Raw genomic sequence first — 13,005 nt, 5'->3', positions numbered from 1 at the left:
CGTTCCCCGCCGTCCCCGTTTTCTCCTACGACATTCGAGTGAGGACGCGGCGTCCCGCCCGGAACCGTTACTATCCACGCTGATTCCTCTTTCTCCTTCTTCCATGCGCTCAGCCGTGCTGGTTCTTCTGCCCCCGCTGCTGCCCCCTCATGCCGTCTACATTTCAAACGCATTTATTTCTTTCCGTACTTTCTAAACACAGCCGCACTGGCCGTCCGGAACCGTCACGTTCCACGTTACGTTCCACGTCTTCTCTTTCTTCTTTATGCGTGTGCGCAGCCGTGTCAGTTTGCCTGCCCCCCGCTGTTGCCCCCTCTTGCCACCTGTTTTGGCGTGTGGGAGATTTAATCTCCTCACACTTCCCTGCTTCTTCGGGAAACGACAGAAGCGGCGAGGTTCCAGCTTCTCGTTTGTTTTTGTTTTCTTCTCATTTTTCATACCCTTGCAGAGAGTATATTATTTGGTCAAATCTCTGCAACGCAGTGAAGAAGTCATCTGCGACCCTATAAAGTGCATATATTCTTGATCAGGATCACCTCCTGTGTCGATATGAGCATGTCCGCCTGTCTGTCGGTTTCTAAGCAAACTAATTTTAGAGCTATCGAGTTGAAACTTTGCACACATCCTTCTTTTCTTTACAGGCAGTATATAAGTCGGAACGGCCGGGATCGGTCGACTATATCTTATAGCTGCCATATAACTGATTGATCGGAAATGCCATAATTTTGGTGTTTTTTATGTAAGATGGTTGGGACTTTCTACACATATTAGTATATATTATGCATAATAAGATATTACGACAGCATATTACGATTAGCATAATAAGATATTTGGCCAAAATATCAAAATTTTACAAAATTTCATAAGGATCGTCCGATTATATCCTATAGCTGTCATACAACGATCGGCATACAATTGGCATAACTATGATGTTTTTTAAATTAGAAATATGAGACTTGGTACAGATTCTATTTTAGACAAAATAATCTGATTTACCAAATTTCATAAGAATCGGCCGACTATATCCTATAGCTGCCATATAACTGAACGATCGGAATTGGCATAGCTTTGGTGTTTTTTAAGCTAGAATGATGGGACTTCCATTCCATTTTGGTCAATCTTATTTGTTCTGGAAAATTTCATTAGGATTGGCCGACTATATCCGATAGCCGCCATATAACTGAACGATCGGAAATGGTACAACCTTGACTGAAAGGGTATATAAACTTCGGCTCCGCCCGAAGTTAGCTTTCCTTTCTTGTTTTCCTTTCTGGTTTCCAAGGGTGCCAGGTAGGGATCTAACTTAAAAATTGCGTGCTCTTGACAACATACTCTCCGAAATGAGTCCCGATTTCCTATAGATGGTAAGAGTGGGGACGAAAGCGCTTTCGATGGGTCACTGAAACAAAGTTTTACACAAAGACCTGTTTCCCCTATGGGGTCCGCACAAACAAATAAAACCAACAAAAATCACAATTTGCAGAGACAATTCATTTTGATTAAGATGGTTCCCCGATTAAAATCGTTAGTACAATTATGTTAATATATACTTTTTTTCTCTTTTTTTTTTCTTTACTTTTTCCCCGGTGATGATTTTTTCGTATTTTCTTGTTTTTTTCGGTTTATATCTCTATCATTTTACTCTACTGTTTAACTGATCTTATAATACGACTCCAAGAGCCTTGAAATCACTTTGCCGGTTCACTCTACGGGTTCACTGTCGGACCGGATCCTAGGCTGGAACCCACTCAGCTTGGACCTTCTAAAAAGGGGAAACCTCAGCCGTCTTCGTCCCTCACATTCCGGTCTGACGCGCTAAACTTCAATTAGGGCCTCTTCTGCGCTCCTCCGTTCGCTCGAACCTAGCTTTGGTTCGAAGCGAACTTGCTGCGGTACCCTATTCTAAGCTGGGATTACTGCTGCTCCTTGGCGCTCTTCTTGTCCGCCTTTGATGGGACTGGCTTCTTCGAGCCACCTACAGTCCTTTCCTTTGGCCTCCACACTTGGAATAGCCAATACGAACTTCTGCTTGGGCCTGCTAAAACTTTGAGAAATTTGAATTTGGGACTACGCCCACCTCTTCCTTGACTATTGACACACTCACCATGGGGTGTTCTCCAATGGGGAGCCTTTGCGCGTCCCAAAAATTACCTCAAATGCGAGCTGGATCTACGGTTATTCTTGCCTGCTACAAGGCTGCTTCACCCTTCTTGACAGTTCAATGTCTCGCTCGGGAATGAACCGACCTACTCTCATAACCAGACCGACGCTTTTTAGGCGGTCTGGATCCTGGGGTCCACAAATGGCGAACTACCGGAATTTAATTGTTTCAGGCGCTTCCTCACTACCTACAGCTACACCCTTCCCATAGATGGCGCCTCCTTCCGCCAACTGCGGCTTCTAGGGGTCACTTTACGTAATGGCAAGTGCTACAATTCCACTTCTTGTATACATATTTCTATTTTGATGTAGGCATTTAAAGGATTTGTCAAACGCACTCTTTACTTCTGTAAGCTCATCCTTTATTTCTTTTCATTCCATGCTATTTTTATCACAATTACATTACCAATTAAAGGATTTTTATTTAGGGACATATAAGGAGCAGTAGTAAGCAAATATAGATATTTTTTATCGAAAGTGTCGATTATCATAAGCTATGTGTAAAAATTCTACAACTCTACAACCACGTGCTTTTAAGTTACAAATTTTTAAGTGATACAACCTTTGGGTTTTTTCACAATATGAAAAAAAAGGAGTTTCGTGTCCTGATTAAGCACTGTTTTTTGATCGGAAAAAATACAGTAGAAGCAAAAACTAGGGTTGATAAACATTACTCAGATTCTTCTCCGGGAAAATCAACCATCAAAGATTGGTACAATGAATTTCAACGTGGTCGTGTGGACACTGAAGACGCTGAACGCAGTGGTCGCCCAAAAACAGCAGTTACGCCAGAAAATGATGCAAAAATCCGAAAAATGGTATTAGCCGATCGCAAATTGCAATTAAAGGAGATAGCTGATGCCTCAAAGATATCGGAAGGCAGTGTGTTTACGATATTACATGAACATTTGGATATGAGAAAGATCTGCTCAAAGTGGGTGCCACGATTGCTAACACCGGACCAAAAGCAACAACGCATCGATGCTTCCGAGACGTGTTTAAGCATGTTGAAGCATAATAGGACCGACTTTTTTCGCTGTTACGTAATCATGGATGAAACCTGGATACACCACTGAGTCGTCAGTCTTCTGAGTGGGTGGTAGCCGGTGAAAGCCGTCGGAAGCGTCGCAAAACACAAATATCGGCGGGTAAGGTTATAGCTTCTGTATTTTGGGATGCACATCGGATTTTATTTATAGACTACCTGAAAAAAGGTAAAACAATAAACAGCGAATATTATATAAAACTGCTGGATCGACTGGAGCGCGTTATCAAGGAAAAACGTCCACATATAGCAAAGAAGAAACCACTGTTTCATTAGGATAATGCACCGTGCAACAATTGTGAAATTGAGTCAATTGAGGTTCGAACTTCTGCCGCATCCACCCTATTCTTCAGATATGGCTCCCAGTGACTACGGGCTTTTTTCAGATCTCAAAAAGCACCTCCAAGTCAAGAGATATCGATCAAATGAGGAGGTGATTGTCGATACTGAGACCTTTTTTGAGGGTAAAAGTTCATCTTTCTACAAAAATGGCATAGAAAGGTTGGAGAAGCGCTGGACTGAGTATATAGCCGTAGATGAAAACTATATTGATTAATAAAAAAAAAAATTTTTAAAAAAGTGTTTTTCCTTTTTAGGCCGGGAACTTATTGAGCGGTGTGATAACTTCGAAAAAATTTTACACTTTGGTACTGTAGACAGAATAATTCCTTTTTGTGTTGCCGTGCAATGGATCAATACAGAAAATTGTAAGTTATACCTTTCAATATATTCGGGATCTCTTTTTAAGGTTTCCCTTATTGCCTTATTTGCAGGCATTGAGACAAAGATATATAGTTGTTTTCCTTTAAATTTACCATCATATTGAAAAAAAATATTTGTATTCTTTTATTCTTATTATTTTTAATATATTTTAGATTTTCAATTTTTTTTATGTATTAATTTGTTTATTCAAAATAAAACCGTTAGTTTTCAATGTATAAATTTTAAATAAATTACAACTATCATAATTATTGTGGGCATATGTAACTAGATCCTATCCAGATCGTTTGCTTATCTCAGTGCCTTGTTTCTTATGCATTTAGTGTGCATAAAGTATGCTTTATACAGTATATATCCACCCATAATTATAACAACTATCAACAAAAATATATTTGTTAAATGGGAATCGATATTTGTTGATTCTATTTTATTAATAACATTTGCAGTGGAATCCACCGTCTTTGTATCGATCAATCCCATTGTATTTATATTATTAATTTCGTTACAATTATCAAATTTACTTATGTTATTTTTGTTCATTAGCATTCTATTTTTTTTTTTATTATTTTAAGTCGGTTTTGTTTTTACAAATGTCTACCTAATTTTTCGCATAGCTTTACAGGCTACACTGCGACGGAAAGGGTTCCGCTTAATTTAACATAAAGTCGTTTATAACTATAATGTATCCTAGTATATTAATAATACAACGCAGTGCATTAAAAAAAATAGTATTTATTGTTGTGCGCTCTTTGTAGCACTGTCGGTTCACAGCTCTGGGTCTGACCTGGTACGCCGGACGGTGCCGGTGCTGGCTGCACAGTCTGCTCCTTGTTTGCTGCTTCTCGTTGGGGCACCGGTGCTGGTCCTTGCACAGGTTTCGAACAGGTTGATTCGCAGAATGGACTCTCCAATGGTCCTGGGCAATCTTTGGGGCATTCCTTTCGTCTTTTTGGCAACTGTTTTTGAATTGGAGATGTTAATTTTTTTTCGTTTATTTGTTTAATTATTGAGTGAGCTGGAGCCTTGGTCTTTATTTTTACAAGGCTTGATTTATGAAAGTAAAGTTCTTCTTGCAATTTTTGGGCTTTGGCCCAGGGTGGTGGCAGTTGATTTGTAAATAATAGCCGTTTAATGTGCGCTCTTCTTTTTTTTATTTTGTTCTTTACGCCCCCTCTTTTTTGCCATGGCTCCATCTCTACTCACTCACATTTATTCGCTCCGCTTTTCCAGTCTTCCAATTTTCCTTTGTCTTTCCTTTGTTGTTTTTGAAGTAAATTATTTTTGGTCCTGCACGGTCGCCATGCAATATAATCCATTTATTCTTAGAGAGCGACAAGTCGTGTCGCTACTCCATTCTGATTCTTTTCGTACAATTTCACTTATTCTAAACCTTTCATAAAAAGGCTGCGCTGCTGCAGAGGGACGCGGCCGAGCGTCGGCAATATATATTACTTATATATACAGTAACGAACTGTTTTTGTTAACTTTTGCTCGCAACAAATGCCGCGGCTAGCTCACAGAGTTTGGGGGAACGTTCCACCGAATTTATAGATTCGACGTGATTGCCCAAACCCAGAAATAACACAGGGTGCTTCGTTTAATAAATATTCCCTTTATTGCGGTAACTTTACAAAACGGTGAATCTCACCGGCTGCTTGGCTCAGCCGACCGACCGCTCGTCCTCCCGTCGATCCCCGATTCCCGCTCCGGGTTGGTGCCAATACACACGCCCTCCCAAAGCTTCCCAGGACTTGTGGTCTTGGTGCCTGGTGCCGAAACGGCTCACAGTTCCCTCCGTTTGGGCCTGTGCTGTCGCTGTTGTTGTCATCACTGCTCTTCTGTCGACGCTGCTTCCTCGTCGTCGCTGCTTTTCTGACGTCGCTGCTCCCTCGTCGTCGCCGCTCCTATTGCTGCTTCCTTCGCTGGTCCGGTCGCTGCTTCTCCTTTGTAGGTGCCGTGGACCTTCGGTATGAAAGTCTAATATGTTTAACGTGAGCACCTGCCATGTTGGCTTAATCTCACGGCCCCCTTGGCCGTGGGATATGAAACTATGCGTCAATCAGCGCCCCTTTGGAACCATGTTCCGCCGGAAACCGAATGTAAGTCAATCTGTTCGGTCATGACTTAATCCTCGGTTAAGGTGGAGGCCTATCTAAAACCTCTTCCGATCTAAGGGATCACGGCACGCGGTTGTGTAACGCAACTCCACGTCGAGCGTGAGGGCTCTATCCGCATTTGGGTGATAAACCACAACCACCACGTAGCTCACTAAGGGGCCTCAACCATTGCCTGGACGGAACAAGTTACGTGGGCTCTGGCTCCCGTGGTACCAGAAATTATCACAGCCTCCGGTCAGGCGCCGTGCCAACAAGGACACTACCGATTTTGACTCCAGAACAGTCACGGGTAGGTGGCCCTGTATAGTGCATAGCTGCTGGGAATAGATTATGAAGTGGCCAAAGCCAAGTCATAAGGTGGTACAGTTTTATCTACCATGTTCATGGACATGGCTTTCTCACTGTTCGGAGGCGAAGACTATTCCTTCCTCTTCCGCAAAGCGTGGACATCGCTGCGGGTCAGTGACCAGACCGCTCAAAAACGGCCAGCTATGTTCCCAACAACCCCTAAGGGCTTGTGACATGGCGGAGTTGGAGCACCATCTCCGTGAATCCTCATCACCCGTGGTACCAGAAAAATCTTATGGTCAGGTTCGTGCAACTAAACGAAGCACTCCCAGTTTGGTTACCATGAAGCTTGGGGACTGGTAACCCCGGCGGCGGGCGAAAACCCGGCGAACTTTACACACACCTATTCACTCGATCCTTATTTACGCACCATTCACCCCTAACACATCTCGGCATCTACAAATCAACGCATTCGTCGACGACTGAATACGGTTCTCGCAAACACATTCAACCTATTAACCCTATTGCTAGTGGAGAGCACTTGAAGTCGAAGTCCCCCCCAGCCTGAACCACACCCAACCCGCCCAGATCTCGAAGATCATCATACAACGGACGCTCACAGGGAATATGTTTCCAGGTCTCCTGCCGAGAGCCACACCGGCATTCCGGACTGTCTGCCAGGTTCCGCCTATGCAAGAATGCATTCAGCGACCCATGGCCAGTCAACAGGAACCCGGCACTAAGGTTAAAACCAAAGTCCGGTCGATCGACAACAAACGAGACATCTGGAATGAACTCGTAAGTAGCCCGCATATTCTCACTTTCATCCCATCGGGCTTGCCAGTCCGACAGGACACATTCCTCCGTAGAGACACTGCGACACACAGGCATACACCTCAACAAAATCAACCTCTGCACACTTAAAATTTTCATTCTGCCCCTAACGTCCAAGACTGCATCGTACCACGCAGGTGATCCGCTTGCTGCATAAGCAACAAATAGACCACCATATATGGTGCGAACAGCTTTTCTGCTAAGGCCCCATTCACTTCTCAAAATTCGGCGCAATCGTCCAACCGTACTGACCAATCGGTTCTTCAGATTGGCAAGGTGTGGTGCGAAGCGCAACCGTTCTCCAACGGTCACGCCCAGGTACTTCACCTGTTTCAGCAGCATTGTCACAGTCTTATCCCTTGCCACGCTGACACCCACACTGTTGCCCCACTGGCCAACAATGCGCAAGCACTCTGAAGCGCTTGCCTCAATCGTGGAACACGACTGGCCCTCAACCAAGATGAGCAAGTCGTCCGCATACGCACAACACTGCCATTCTTGCCCTAGCTGCCAAAGCAGGGGATCCATCATGAGGTTCCATATAAATGGACCACAGATGCAACCACGAGCCACATCCTTCCAAACAACCTCATTTACTCCCTCAATGCATGATCATTCATGCATTTCGTCCCGAGAAATAGCTCTTCCAAAGAGCTACGTCCCGGCACCCACACTCGTTCAGAACTTTTGCAAGAACTGGAACGAGACTGATGCCCCGAAAGGAACGTGGATTGCTCCGGTCCCTATCGAGTGACTTTAGGAGCACACTCACTCTTGTGCACTTCCATGCACTCGGAAAGGCCCCCTCGCTAACACACTTTGCATACAATTCGTATAAGTGATCTGGAATGGACTTCCGATACTTTTACAAATTTCCCCCGTAAACCCATCCAAACCAGGCGCTTTCCCAGAGTGAAGCTTGGTGAACGCCCACTCAAGCTCGCTCATCGGGAGGGGGTCGGCATCACCCACTGCATCAGGCATTGAGTGCTGCCGATCCTCCCAAGGAAAGAATTCGGACAAAAGACATTCCACTCAGTCCTTCCAGGTTATAAGCACTTGGCCTCTTCCTCAGAGACCGGAGAGACCGCTTCTCGGCTTGCAGTTCACTCGTCCACCACTAAACACTGCGTGGTACGATGCACCTTGCGGTACCTCGCAAACATGGAATCATTCGCACTTGTAACCCACCCTGTCACACATGCAACTTGCTCATCCACATTCATAGCACAGAAGGTGCTAAACGGGACTTGCGCCGCCGCTTCTCTCACATAATTCCCATGAAGGGCCCAATTCGCTCCACGATAGCACCACCCATTAAGCCCCTCATTCGCTTCCGGGGCCAAGGCGCGGGTCACAACAATCTCAATCGGATTATGATCACTCACGCCATGACCCCCCAACACATTCCATTGAAAGTCACACACTCTCATTGCTGCCTCATTCGCGAGAGTAACATCAATGTCACTCGCTCCGTTCGGACCGTTAAATGTGTACCACTCGACTTTGTTAACAACCTGCACATCCTGGGTGATCACCCATTCGGCCAGCGTCTCACCCCGGTCATAGTTCCGACGGCCAGGCCCAAGCCTGGACATCTTACTAAACCAGAAAGGGGACGACGCGTTCGCATCAAGGCCAAGAATGACAGGATTGCTACTCACCTGGAGTAGTACCGCATTCATGTACTGAAGGTACGAATCTATTGCCTCGGAAAACTTGCAATATATACTCACAACATACAACCTACCAAAAATTCCCTCTAAACCCACACATACCAGTACGTACTGGCCGTACTGGCCTTCAAGCGGCACTCCTGGACCTTGTGGTCGAAGCCCACGCAGCATGTCTAAAGCGGCTAGAGCCTTCTCGCTGACCTCCAGAATCACGTTCGTCGTGCCTCCATCAGCTGCGGTCCACGGCTTCGATGCAAAGTGCACCGAAGTCTTGAAGTTGTTCGTCCACAACTCCTGCATGAAGTCCTTCGGTGTCAGCGCCATGTCCACATCGAAGACCGTCAGGCGGGGCTTGACTTCCTCGACGCAGCAACCTTCGACGCCTCCGAGGCTGACGGCGTGCGGATGATGGCTCCGCCACGCTTCAGCTCCCGGACTTCGTGCACACGGACTCCTAGTGCTGGTGCGACCTTCTTGCGCACCTTATCCACGATCTGTCGCCTGCAGAGCTCCGGGTCCGTCCCCTTCACCACACAGGACCAAGTCTCCCGCACCTTTGTACGGGGGACCGGAACTGCGACTACGGGGGTGGCGGCTTGTCAAACGGCGTTGGGGCTCAGCGTCGATGTCGTCGGCGGCGGCATGGTGAGCCGGGTCTCCAGCTCCGCAACCCGGAGCATCAGAGCCACCACCAGCTCGTCATAGCGGCACCAGCTCGTCATTGCCGCTCAGCAGGGCATCTCGGACGATACGCTGGGTGTCAGACAGCTCCGTGAGGACCGCTCCATGTCCAGCAGCAACGGCTGCACGAGCACCGATCTTCTCCTTGACAGCAGCGGGGGCAAGAGTTGTTGCAGCAGCGGGGGCGACGGCGACGGGCTCGGCAATGATAGCGGCGATGGCGGCGGCAGCGGAGGCGACGGCGTTGGCTCCATGTGCGGCCTCCAGGCCAGCACCATTCTATCCTCCAGGGCAGGAGAAGGTCATCTCTGCGCCGGCCTTCTTCGGCGAGCTCCACACGCTTCGGCTCCCGCATTTCCTCCTCCAGATCGAAGGAGATGGAGCGCTCCCTCGACTTCCTTGCCTGCCGTATGGCAGCTGGGACGTCGACCGCGACGCTGGCAACGCACGCGACGCTGACAGCCCTCGCTATGCTCGAGCGAGTGCCTGAGCAGCTGCGGCAACCTCGACCGCGCGGCATATTCAAATTTAAATTCGAAAATTCGAGTTTTCCGCGCCACAAAATGCTCCAAATTTAGTACCAAAAAGTTTACTAAACACGGTCACACTACACACAGCTGTTCCACAACTTTTTACCTATATGGCAACACCAAAAACAGCTGTTAACAGATGTTTTTATAGTTTTCACCGCGATAGCAGCACCGACGCACAGCTGTTTTTAAGCTTTTTTACGCGTTCAACGCGGTTGGCAGCACCAAAGCTCAAAGCTTTATTGGTTATGCCGAAACCACGTGGCGAATTTTCGCGACGCAGTGAAGGAGACATCTCCGACACTATAAAGTATATATATATATGTATCTATATATATATGTTCTAGTATTATATGTATATTCTTGATCAGGATCACAGGATCAGGATCATCCTGAGTCCACATAAGCATGTCCGTCTGTCCGCCTGTCTGTCTGTTTCTAAGCAAACTAGTCTCTCAGCTTTAGAGTTATCGAGTTGAAACTTTGCACACATCCTTCTTTTCCTCGGTCGACTATATCTTATAGCTGCCATATAACTGATTGATCGGAAATGCCATAACTTTAGTGTTTTTTAGGTAAAATGGTTGGAACTTTCTACACATTTTATATTTGGCCAAAATATATGTACAAAATTTCATAGGGATCGTCCGACTATATCCTATAGCTGTCATACAACGATCGGAATTGGCATAACTATGATGTTTTTTAAGTTAGAAATATGAGACTTGGTACAGATTCTATTTTAGACAAAATAATCTGATTTGCCAAATTTCATAAGGATCGGCCAACTATATCCTATAGCTGCCATATAACTGCACGATCGGAATTGACATAGCTTTGGTGTTTTTTAAACTAGAATGATGGGACTTCCATTCTATTTTGGTCAATCTTATTTGTTCTCGAAAGTGTCATTAGGATTGGCCTTTGGCAATTAATTCGCTCCCCTTGTCGCTGCTCTTCTTCTGTGGGCGCCGTCGACCTTCGGTATCCTTGGCTCACTGGGAATGCCCTTTCGCCGTGGCAGGCACCTAATCCGTGTTAGCAGACCGATAGGCTCACCTTCCTGGCATACGCCGGGCAGGATGCGCTTCTCGGTGCCTGGCGGCCGGATCAAGGCACGAAGGGCCTACCTACCCCGCAGGACACGCCCCCGGTACGCTCCGCAGGATCTATGGCAGACCAGAGGTTTTAGAGTCGCGTCTCCTTTAACTCCAGGTGATACGCTGTGCATACGCCCCAGCGCCTGGATCAGGATTCTCTTGACTCCTTATCTGATCTCCCGGGGTGTCCCTGCTTGGTTTCACTGTTGGGCTTGAGTTCCCGAGCTGGCTACCCCTCGCTTTACAGGATCACACCTGGTTTTAACGTACGCCAGGCCGTTTCCTCGCTATCGCTATGACACCAGGATACCTGTCGTGTCCGGGAATAACCCATCCCAACTCGTTTTACTCTTGGGTTTCAGTTCCGCCGCGGATTTTTGATTTTTTTTCCCACTTGCTCCTTGATTTCTACTCCTTATCTGAATCGCGTACCGCCGCCGGACTTACCCACAGGGGGTCCTTAAGCTACTGATCGCAGCTCCTTGCGCACTCGCTTTAAATCCCGCAATTAAGACTGTCGGACTTACCCTTGGGGGGTCCTTTAGCCTATACTCCTAATTCCTCCAAGGAAACTTTTCCGCTTGAATGTCAGACTTACCCATGGAGGGTCTTTCACTTAACTCTTCCAGCTTCCCTAGAAGACTCGGTCCCGATTTGCTCCAGGGGCCCTCCTTATATAGTGCCAGAGGCGCCCGTTAATCCCTGCAAATCTCGCTTCCTGCCGTTAATCCTTCGCCGCATTTCTGTCCGCGGGTTTTCTTTATTTGTCCGCTTGGGCCTCCGATCCGTATTGTTATTGTTCTGGTCATCGGACTTCGTCCAGATACCCCCTTTGGTCACTCCAAATGCATTTCTGTGTTTTGTGAATTTTGCTAATCACAGCTGCGCAGTCGCGGGCCGCTTCGTTCCCCGCCTTCCCCGCTCTCTCCTATAACATTCGAGCGCGGCCCTGGAGGCCCGCCCGGGACCGTTACGTTCCACGGTGATTCCTCTTTCTCCTTCTTACATGCACGACGCCGTGCTGGTTCCTCTGCCCCCGCTGCTGCCCCCGTATGCCGTCCGTACTCGACGCATTTCTTCTCTTCCGTTCTTTCTAAACACGGCTGCGCTGGCGCTTCCGACTCTGCCGTGCTCGCTTGCCTGTTCTGTAAAAAAAAGTTACACATTTATTACCTTTAGAGCCAAGCGAACACAAGTATGCAAAAAACATATATTATTTCAAATGAATATAACAAGAACAGTTTAACATTAAAAATATTTTAAATTTGGATACGTAATGAATAAACTGACAACTTCAAAGTTCGGTTTTGTTGTAAAATATTCGATGCGCGCAAGCTGCGCTGAGCAAATGAACACCTTCTCACAACTTCAATTCTATTTTTACAAAGAACCGTAAGACTTCCAGAAAAATTTTGTTTCTTTTTTTATTTTTGGCCTATGGGCGCAACCACCTATTGCATGTTGTCGCGGATCGATTATCGATAGTTAGTATTTAAGTAGAATTTTGTTATTGTGCACTCGTGAAGAGATTGGGCACACTAGGATAGAAAATAATGGCGCGTGTGGTGAATTTGTGATTGTTGTCATAGAGTGTGGGAGGTTAAACTGCGGTAAGCTTTTGTAATTTATCATTCTTCTTACCCTAACATGTAATCCCCATAGAATAAAACATACGCTGTACGAATACACATTGGTTTGTGTTTTAGAAGCGGGTTGCCCCATCGCCGCCGTACATATGTTTAAGGCATCTCCCCCCCGAGAGACGACAGAAGCTTTTATTCACAATCAGGCGACATTGTTTTGAAAACAACACCCTGGTGAGAGGGTCGATCTTGCCTGGACGACATGATGCAC

The sequence above is a fragment of the Drosophila ananassae genome (genome assembly GCF_017639315.1).
Source record: "Drosophila ananassae strain 14024-0371.13 chromosome 4 unlocalized genomic scaffold, ASM1763931v2 tig00000071, whole genome shotgun sequence".
Classification (NCBI taxonomy): Eukaryota; Metazoa; Arthropoda; class Insecta; order Diptera; family Drosophilidae; genus Drosophila; species Drosophila ananassae.
The sequence above is the reverse complement of the archived record's forward strand: the minus strand, read 5'-3'. Positions refer to the sequence as shown.